The following is an 11,155-nucleotide window of genomic DNA, read 5'->3' on the forward strand; positions in this document are numbered from 1 at the left end:
ACACGTATAATGAAACAATTTTCAAAAAAGTAAAATAATAAGTTATTAGCCGACTTTCCATTAAATTGACTATCATATAGTAACAAGCTGTTGATCGGCCGCGCGTTGCAGCGGTAAATTCATTTCATCATGTGTTCACAAAGATTACAAAAGCGTATGTGTAAGACCCACGTATTTATTGTACATAGAGTAAAATGATGTACATAAAGTGTGTGAAGCGTGGCGTAAGTTTAAAAGTGACAGACTGTTCTGAGCCTTGTGCGCGCCGCGCAAAGCTAGGGGTGCGCGCCGCGCACCATGCCTGGCGACAGTTTTCTGTTTTCTTTTAATTAGAGTTAAATGAAGGGCAGTTGTGTCTTTTCAATTGGCACCAGATTTGGGTCTAGTTTTGGATCATTTTCACATTCACAAACACTCTCATCTATCTTAAAGAGAGATTTGGGGTTTTGGAGAAGAAGAAGCTTGAATCGATCAAAAACTCGAGTGTTAAAGTTATTCATCTCGTTCTTGGCTACGTTTTGGTAGTGTTGGTAAGCTCTAACTCCGAATTTAATTGCAAGGTTCTTGTTCATGTTTAGGGTTTGAGCTAGTTAGGGTTTTAAACCCCATTTCTCTTGAAATCGGGGGTTTTCTTGTATGTATTGTGTAAGTAAACCCGATTATTGGTGGTTTAGGGTTTAATGATGAAATTGGCTAGATTTGTCAAGGGTCTGGGTGTTAATCACTAGATTGTAGGTATGTTGGTAATTAGATGTTCATAAGAACATGTTAGTTGGTCAAAATAGGTGTTAACCTTAAATTGTTGTCAAACTAAGTTATGAGGTCAAGATTTAATGAACCAAGTATATAAATGTTTAATTCGAGTGTTAGATGGTGTTTCGGAAAGTTAATCACTAGCCGTTAGTGATTAAAGATGTTTTTGGGACTTATGTCAAAATGGGTTGACTTTGAATTGGGTCAAAATGGATGATGACACTAGTTTGGTCAAATGAATGTTTAAACAATTGTGTTAAGCGTTAAATGATGTTTTTGAATGAAAGTGATCATGGGAAGTGATTTTGGATTAAAATGACATTTTAACATAAGTCAATCGTGGTCAAAAACAATATGGGCCAATATTGCACGTGTTGGGGTTTTGGTGTAAATGACGTTTGAAATGATTACTACCTAACTAGTAATTTAGTTTTAAGACCTAGGTTGGTTTAAATGGCGTCAAGTATAATTCAGGTTAAATTGTACTTGTTTGAATGGGTCAGAATTACCACCCGTAGTGGTAATTGATGAAGTCCACTTTAGGTGTCTAAATGGGCGGTTTGTGGAGGTAGGTATAAACCCTTGGTTAAGGGTGTTGAAGTCGAATTCTCTCGTAGAGAATGTATGTTTATTGTTTGTTCTAGATGCGTATTGTAGGTAAAAGGTTTGCTCATTTACGTTTGGAGGCGATTTACATATATGACTTGTGCGGGCATCTCGAGGTGAGTGGAATAATTATACGTGTATGTATATAATCTATTTATTTGTGTAGGATGGATATGTGTTGTCAATACTACCCATGAGTTAGTAATATATGTCGTTGTACACTAACGGACGTTATGAACGGATATGTGTTGTCTATACCACCCATGAGTTAGTGATATATGTTGTTGTACACTTACGGTTGCTATAAACGGATATGTGTTATCGATACCACCCAGGGGTTAGTGATATATGTCGTTGTACACTAACGGTTGTTATGAACACCGATGGGAAATTTGAGTACCATCCCCTTGTGTGAATGGTTAACCATGGTTATGTATTGATAGTGCTCCAAATGAACATATATTTAGTCGCAATATCATCCCAATATGTAAAGTTTTTAGTTGCAATTGTTCTAATTCCAAGTAATATTCGTTTAAATAAATAAGTGCGAAGACTGAAGACGCAAATCAAGATTTGAAGACGCAAATGACTAAAAAACTCAAATGTACAAGATACAATCCAAGTGGTTCAATTTATTGATGAGAAACGTCCAAAAATGACAAGAGTACAAGTCGCGAAACGCAAAGTACAAGATATTAAATCGTACGAAAGGACGTTCGAAAATCCGGAATCGAGACATAAACCCGGCGTAAACGAGCGAGACATCGGAGCTAAAATTACGAGTCAACTATGCACAAGAATATAATATAATATATATAATTATATAAAATTATATATATTATATTATATAATAAAATAATCTAGCAGCCCACGTTTTAAAAAGCAAAATATCTGAGTATAGCTGGCCATGCGATCACATGGCCAGGAAGCCTTAAAGTCATGCGATCGCATGGGAGGGGAATCCTGGCCAAGTCTATAAATTCAGCAATTTTCGGACGAGTTTGTACACCTCAATTTTCTTTCTTCCTCTGTAAAGAATTATATATATTTATATTTATAATTTAAAGTTTAAATTAAGTTTAATAATAATTGGGTTAATGTAAGAAATGTTTTAAGGTTTTGTAAGACGGAACTCTGTCTGTGTAACGCTACGTGATTAATAACCACTGTAAGCTATGTTCTTCCTTTTTCAATTAATGTATCGTAACTAAGTTATTATTATGCTTATTTAAATCGAAGTAATTGTGATGTTGGGCTAAATATTAAGACGGGGTTATTGGATTTTGTACTATAATTAGGGTTTGGACAAAAGACCGACACTTGTGAACATTGGACTATTGACTATTAATAGATGGGGGGTATTGTCTAATCGAATGACAACTCGTTGGAACCTGTCAAACCTATCTTCAAATTAGTTAATCTAATAATTATTAAATTGATTACGAATGTCCTATTTAGTGACGTTTATACGACATCGTTACAATCATTTAATTAATCAATTAGATTGGGTAATTTATTATTCATTATGGCCAAGTGAATAAATTAATGTATCATGGACTAATTAAAACAGGGGTGGATTACATACAAGGATAATTGGTGTAATTGTTAACAAAGTATTAAAACCTTGGATTACACGCAGTCGATAACCTGGTGTAATTATTAACAAAGTATTAAAACCTTGTTACAGCTCGAATCCCTAATTAGTTGGAATATTTGACTTCGGGAATAAGGTTAATTTGACGAGCATTTTATAATTATGACCGATGAGCTATTATGGAAAATAACCAGATAGGTTTCAAATAATCCAAAACAATTAACCCAGAGTAATAAATTAAAATTAAAGCGTCAAACATCATGGTTACGGAAGTTTAAATAAGCATAATTGTTTTATTATATTTCTCATCGTAATTTTATTTACTGTCATTTTATTTATTGTCATTTTAATATTGTTATTTATTTTACGCATTTTAATTATCGTCATTTATCTTTACGCTTAAAATATAAAATCGACAAACCGGTTATTAAACGGTAAAACCCCCCTTTTATATAATATTATTACTACTTATATATATATATATATATATATATATATATATATATATATATATATATATATATATATATATATATATATATATATATATATATATAGTTGTTAAAAATATAGTACGTATCACTAGCTCCCTGTGGAACGAACTGGACTTACTAAAAACTAAACTACTCTACGATTAGATACACTGCCTATAAGTGTTGTAGCAAGGTTTAGGTATATCCCATCTATATAAATAAATAAAACTTGTATCATATTTCGCCGTATTTAATATTAAAAATAATACTATTTCGTATCCCATCGCACACATCATGTGTTGTAGTGTAGCATATTATATTATTCGAGTCATATATGCTATTATTTGTGCTAGCTTGTGGTAATGGAGATTTAGCGTTATACGTTGCAATGGTATGCTATTTAAATTGCTAGTGTGTATGCGGTAATTGTGTAAGTGATTGCAAGTAAGTAGATTATATATGTATATGTATAATTATTGCATTCACTAAGCTTTATGCTTACCCCTCTCGTTGTTTACCTTTTTACAGGTATTGTGTTATGAAGCTAGCTAGTTGTTAGACTAGTTGCGTAGGAGCGCTTGGGCTCGATGTGGTAGCTTTTGGATATGTGGACGAGTATTGGGGATTTGGTAGTCCCCGGGATTATGCTCTTGGTATCGGGTTGGGTTATAGAGTCCTAACTCGTCTAAATGTATATTGGGTTGAAACTTGTATTTTGTACGTAAATGGTAATTCGGTTCGATGTGGGCCCGGTGTCGTAAAACTTGTTTTATTATGAAAACATGTTAGTTTTACTTACTATAATGTGTTGTGAAAGTCGTTTCGTCTAAAGGTGTCGGGAAATGGGAGATCTTTAAAACAAAATTGGGAAATTCGAACAGAAGCTGAAAGGCCATGTGGGCGCCGCGCACGGGAGGCGGCGCGTGTAGTGACCCGAACTTTACCATGATTATTTATATTAAATGAAATTGATATTTACATGATCAAGTATTTCCAACATGTTAAGCAATCAAACTTGTTAAGACTTGATTAATTGAAATAGGTTTTATATGGACAATTGACCACCCAAGTTGACCGGTGATTCACGAATATTAAAATTGTGAAAACTATATGATGACATATATATGGATATATATATATATATATATATATATATATATATATATATATATATATATATATATATATATATATATCTAGTTAACATGATATTATGATAAGTATGTATCTCATTAGGTATTTTAACAATGAGTTATATACATAAAATTGAGTTTATTGAATTAAGAAACTCGAAACGATATGTATAACGATTATCGTTATAACAACGTCTTACTAAATACATATGAATCATATTAAGATATGGATACACTATGTTTAATCATGATAAATGATAAGTAAACATGTCATTATGTATATTAACAATGAACTACATATGTAAAAACAAGACTACTAACTTAAGGTTTTCGAAACGAGACATATATGTAACGATTATCGTTGTAACGACATTTAAATGTATATATATATCATATTAAGATATAGTAATATATCATAATATCATGATAATATAATAATTTAACATCTCATTAGATATAATAAACATTGGGTTAACAACATTTAACAAGATCGTTAACTTAAAGGTTTCAAATCAACATTTACATGTAACGACTAACGATGACTTAACGACTCAGTTAAAATGTATATACATGTAGTGTTTTAATATGTATTCATAAACTTTTGAAAGACTTCAAGAAACTTATCTAAATACTTCTACTTAACAAAAATGCTTACAATTACATCCTCGTCCAGTTTCATCAACAATTCTACTCGTATGCACCCGTATTCGTACTCGTACAATACACAGCTTTTAGATGTATGTACTATTGGTATATACACTCCAATGATCAGATCTGAGCAGCCCATGTGAGTCACCTAACACATGTGGGAACCATCATTTGGCAACTAGCATGAAATATCTCATAAAATTACAAAAATATGAGTAATCATTCATGACTTATTTACATGAAAACAAAATTACACACCCTTTATATCTAATCCATATACCAACGATCAAAAACACCTACAAACACTTTAATTCTTCAATTTTCTTCATCTAAGTGATCTCTCTCAAGTTCTATCTTCAAGTTCTAAGTGTTCTTCATAAATTCTATAAGTTCTAGTTTCATAAAATCAAGAATACTTCCAAGTTTGCTAGCTTACTTCCAATCTTGTAAAGTGATCATCCAACTTCAAGAAATCTTTCTTATTTACAGTAAGATATCTTTCTAATACAAGGTAATACTCATATTCAAACTTTGATTCAATTTCTATAACTATAACAATCTTATTTCGAGTGGAAATCTTACTTGAACTTGTTTTCGTGTCATGATTCTGCTTCAAGAACTTTCAAGCCATCCAAGGATCCTTTAAAGCTAGATCTATTTTTCTTATTTCCAGTAGGTTTATCCACAAAACTTGAGGTAGTAATGATGTTCATAACATCATTCGATTCATATATATAAAACTACCTTATTCGAAGGTTTAAACTTGAAATCACTAGAACATAGTTTAGTTAATTCTAAACTTGTTCGCAAACAAAAGTTAATCCTTCTAACTTGACTTTTAAAATCAACTAAACACATGTTCTATATCTATATGATATGCTAACTTAATGATTTAAAATCGTAAAACACGAAAAACACCGTAAAACCGGATATACGCCGCACCGCGGGCTGTTTTGGGTTAGTTAATTAAAAACTATGATAAACTTTGATTTAAAATTTGTTCTTCTGCGAAAATAATTTTTCTTATGAACATTAAACTATATCCAAAAATCATGGTTAAACTCAAACTGGAAGTATGTTTTCCAAAATGGTCATCTAGACGTCGTTCTTTCGACTGAAATGACTACCTTTACAAAAACGACTTGTAACCTGTAATTCTGACTATAAACTTATACTTTTTCTATATAGATTCATAAACTTAAGTTCAATATGAAACCATAACAATTGGATTCACTCAAAACGGATTTAAAACGAAGAAGTTATGGGTAAAACAAGATTGGTTATTTTTGCTTGTTGTAGCTACGTGAAAATTGGTAACAAATCTATATTAATCATATCCTAGCTAACTTATATTGTATTATACATGTATTCTAATATATTATGTAATCTTGGGATACCATAGACACGTATGCAAATGTTTTGACATATCATATCGACCCATCTATATATATTATTTGAAACAACCATAGACACTCTATATGCAGTAATGTCGGAGTTAGCTATACAGGGTTGAGGTTGATTCCAAAAATATATATAGTTTGAGTTGTGATCTAGCCTGAGACGTGTATACACTGGGTCGTGGATTGATTCAAGATAATATATATCGATTTATTTATGTACATCTAATTGTGGACAACTAGTTGTAGATTACTAACGAGGACAGCTGACTTAATAAACTTAAAACATTAAAACGTATTAAAAATGTTGTAAATATATTTTGAACATACTTTGATATATATGTACATATTTGTTATAGGTTCGTGAATCGACCAGTGGCCAAGTCTTACTTCCCGACGAAGTAAAAATCTGTGAAAGTGAGTTATAGTCCCACTTTTAAAATCTAATATTTTGGGATGAGAATACATGCAGTATTATAAATGTTTTACGAAATAGACACAAGTAAATGAAACTACATTATATGTGTGAATGATCGAAGCCGAGTATGCCCCTTTTGCTTGGTAGCCTAAGAATTAGTAAACCGATCTACTAATTGACGCGAATCCTAAAGATAGATCTATTGGGCCTAACGAACCCCATCCAAAGTACCGGATGCTTTAATACTTCAAATTTGTTTTTATCATGTCCGATGGATGTCCCGGAATGATAGGGGATATTCTTATATGCATCTTGTTAATGTCGGTTACCAGGTGTTAACCATATGAATGATTTTTATCTCTATGTATGGGATGTATATTGAAATATGAAATCTTGTGGTCTATTATTATGATTTGATAATATATAGGTTAAACCTATAACTCACCAACATTTTTGTTGACGTTTTAAGCATGTTTATTCTCAGGTGATTTTTAAGAGCTTCCGCTGTTGCATACTAAAATAAGGACAAGATTTGGAGTCCATGCTTGTATGATATTATGTAAAAACTGCATTCAAGAAACTTATTTTTGATGTAATATATTTTTATTGTAAACCATTATGTAATAGTCGTGTGTAAACGGTATATTTTAGATTATCATTATTTGATAATCTACGTAATACTTTTTAAACCTTTATAGATAAAATAAAGGTTATGGTTGTTTTAAAAATGAATGCAGTCTTTGAAAAACGTCTCATATAGAGGTCAAAACCTCGCGACGAAATCAATTAATATGGAACGTTTATAATCAATATGAACGGGACATTTCAGCGCGCGTCACGCACCTTTCTGAAATAAAAAAAATCTTTTGCTGCGTATTCGATTGGATAACGGGTTGAGTCGTTACAAGTGGTATCAGAGCATGGTCTAAGGAAATTAGGTGACCTTGGAATAGGTGCCTAAACTTAGACTTAATGGCAGTTATGCATTATATGCGGGACTTGTAGGAATACGGGTAAGACTGAGATTTGAAAGTGCCTAATGTAAGTAGGTCAACTTGGACATTGTTTTAGTGAAAATCACCTAGGTTGTAGGTTGACTTGTTGTTGCGGTGTACTTGAGTACACTTATTATTATATTGTATATAGGTGTATATATACAGGTATCTATTTGTACGTTGTCCTACGGACGAATCTATTGGATAGATTCGAACGTTTGGCGATTTTGAGTGATCAAGTTCACGGTAAGGACTTTGGTCATTCGGGTACTAGGAGTTATCGCGTGTTATCTTGTGTGAATGTTGCATCAGTCCGGGTAAGGTACTTTGCGTGACCATGTGAAAATGGTAAGGTACGCATTTGTAATAGTGACCGATCACCATTATTACGAAAGTGTATCTTGACACCAAGCATGACATGACGAGTACCAAGCGGAGGAAACGTGACATGGTTAGGGTAGATTCGGGATGAATTAGGAATCGTTTATTGGTTCCTAGGATATAGTTATCTCGGGCGATGTGCTTGTAGTCACATCAGGTTCTTTGCGAGTCGGGAAGTGTTACGGTGGATTTGGTGAGTTAAGTGAGTGAGCCAACTCACGAGTACGACGCGTACTTAGTCACCCTATGTAGTGGGTGCATTTTTAAGATTGTCATTGGTTAAAGTTACCCATCGTAACCAATATGACCGTTTAGAGTGTGTGTGTGTGTGCGACGAAGACTTAAATCCCGTAATGGGACGTAGGAAGTCTAATGATTGTAGAATTGGGTTACACTCGGTAGAGTGTGGGGTTAGAGAATCGCATAAGGATTCTAGTTATGATTCGTCTTGAAATTTACGAATCGAGGAGTCTTCGGGTCATTAAACTCATGGGAGTGGGATCCAGATGACAATAGTCACGTTAGTGTGATGGATTATAGGGTAACATTCCTAACGGAATATCCCTCGTTGTAGTGGATGTGTCGATGTGCGGAAGGGTGTAAGAGTTGGTGTTTCCAAGCACCTCTTAGCGTTAGACGGAAGTTTTCGTTAGGCTATATTGTTTGGCCTTGTGGAAATCACGGGTAGTCTGTGATCGGTAGAAACTTTCGATAAGACAATAAACCGTAAGGTTTTTCGGGAAGTATGACTTCAGGTCATTATTATGGAGAGATAGGTGACATCGGGTGTATGGGACCCAGAGACCGAGTTTCTAAGATTCGGCGGATCATGGAGGGAGTTTGCATGACACGGCGTCAGGTGCCTTCTTATACCTGCTAGTGTAATGTTCAACCCCCGGTGATGGTGTGATCAGTTTGTGCTTAGGTTGCCCGTGAGATACCCTTGGAAGCATCGAAGATTTTAAATAGTGATCGACGGGTGATGGTAATTCGACGGTTGTGAAAGTTGAAGATTAAGAGCATGGCGGTAAATACTTCTTATGAAGTGGCTGATGAGCGCATCTTGTTACTCTTAAGTGATAGATGGGTGAAGATAACCAGTGAGCCGGTGATGGAGTTCATGGATGGTAAGGCCGAAGGTTATGATGAAGTGTTGATATTGCGGTCGATGCAATTATTGTGTCGGATTAGTCACTCTTCTCTATGAGAGTGCGCAATTATTAATAAGGGCTCATTGCGTGGAAGGTCGGGTGATCTCGACTGAGATGCACGACTAATTAAGCGGAGTGAAATATGCCTAGTCATAGAGACGTATGTGGGATTTTGGTGGAGTCGCTTTCCGAACGATGAAAGGTTGTTAATTGAGATTGTAGTATGAAGGTGCAATGTCGTCGCATGTACGAGATTTCAAGTGAATGTGTGTGTCGGCCTGATGTAAATGTGTGGTGATCTGGATATATGACCAACGATTAGAAGTGGCATGTTTTTTGTGGAATGGTAACTCCGCAGGATGTTATCATCTTGGTGGTGAGAATATGGAGCTGAATCCTAAGTGGGGGAGTTTTTACTGTCATATGAGGTGGTGTTAGATCAAGTGAAGTGTAAGACTTCTTATGTAAGGTGGTCGTGTAGCACCAAAGTACTGTATGAGACCAAGTGCGAAGTTGGAGGTCACGGAAGTGAGAGAATAAAGTTGTTGTTGCAGATGCTCTCATAATGTAAAATCTGGATTGCTATGAAACTCGAATAGTACAATTGCGTAAGTACAAGTTAGATATTGTGGTGGTTGATGTATTTTTCCCTATCGGGAAACGTGATCGTGAAAATTGCCAAATGGATTATTCCACTTTACGGATGATTGTGAGGCGAAAGTGTCGGTATTGATTATCTCACGTAGAGACATGCAGATGTGGTTTGGTTGCGAGAGTGTGTACCCTAGTGATGTGACCCGTAGGTTGCGTTGAAATGTCGAGGCCATCCTTAACGGACGGTCTAGGTAGGAAGGTTCACCCGAATTTGGTGACTATTTTTGTGAGTCGTGTGGCAAATTGCGGAAATTTTGTGATGATGATTCGCCGTTGATGGGATTTTAGTATACGAATAACTTCTACGCTAGTACTAGGAAGCCGTATTGTATGGTTCCGGGGAGAAACCATGTGTTGAGTGTTGATGTTCGTCTAACTCGTGGTGTATTATTGTCATCCTGGATTAATCCAGTGATGAATAGTCGTGTGCGGATCGATCGATGGGAACGTGGTACTTCTAAAGTGTTTATTTTGGGGTTACAAAAATTTCTTCGTTGAAGAATGACCCGGGTATGGAGCCGGAGGAAGTTGGTTCTTGGTCTAGAGAATATTCAGGAATGAACGGTTGAGTACTAAGTTTATGAACCGATAGAGTACGGAGTTCTAAAGAAGCATGAATTATTCTCGATTTGGATTAACGCAAGACATGGTTCATGACGTAGTGGATTTAGTAGATTGCGTTGGGCGATGTGGTTAAGGATGTAACTTGTTGCGAGTTGTAGCTGAGAGAACTTGAAGGGATATGTGGTGTTTTTCGTATTTCATAAATGGAAATTCTGGACGTTGAGGGTATGAGATATCGCTTGTTGCGGTAGTGCACGCTAGTGATTATTAGCGTGTGGTGAGATCTTAAAATTTACGGAAGATGTTATGGATTTCGGGCTTGGTTGTGTTTCGTAGGATCGTGAGGAGTGACGACGATGATTATCGATGAATTGTTCTACTTTAGCTT

The sequence above is a fragment of the Rutidosis leptorrhynchoides genome, chromosome 8 (genome assembly GCF_046630445.1).
Source record: "Rutidosis leptorrhynchoides isolate AG116_Rl617_1_P2 chromosome 8, CSIRO_AGI_Rlap_v1, whole genome shotgun sequence".
NCBI classification, from domain to species: domain Eukaryota; kingdom Viridiplantae; phylum Streptophyta; class Magnoliopsida; order Asterales; family Asteraceae; genus Rutidosis; species Rutidosis leptorrhynchoides.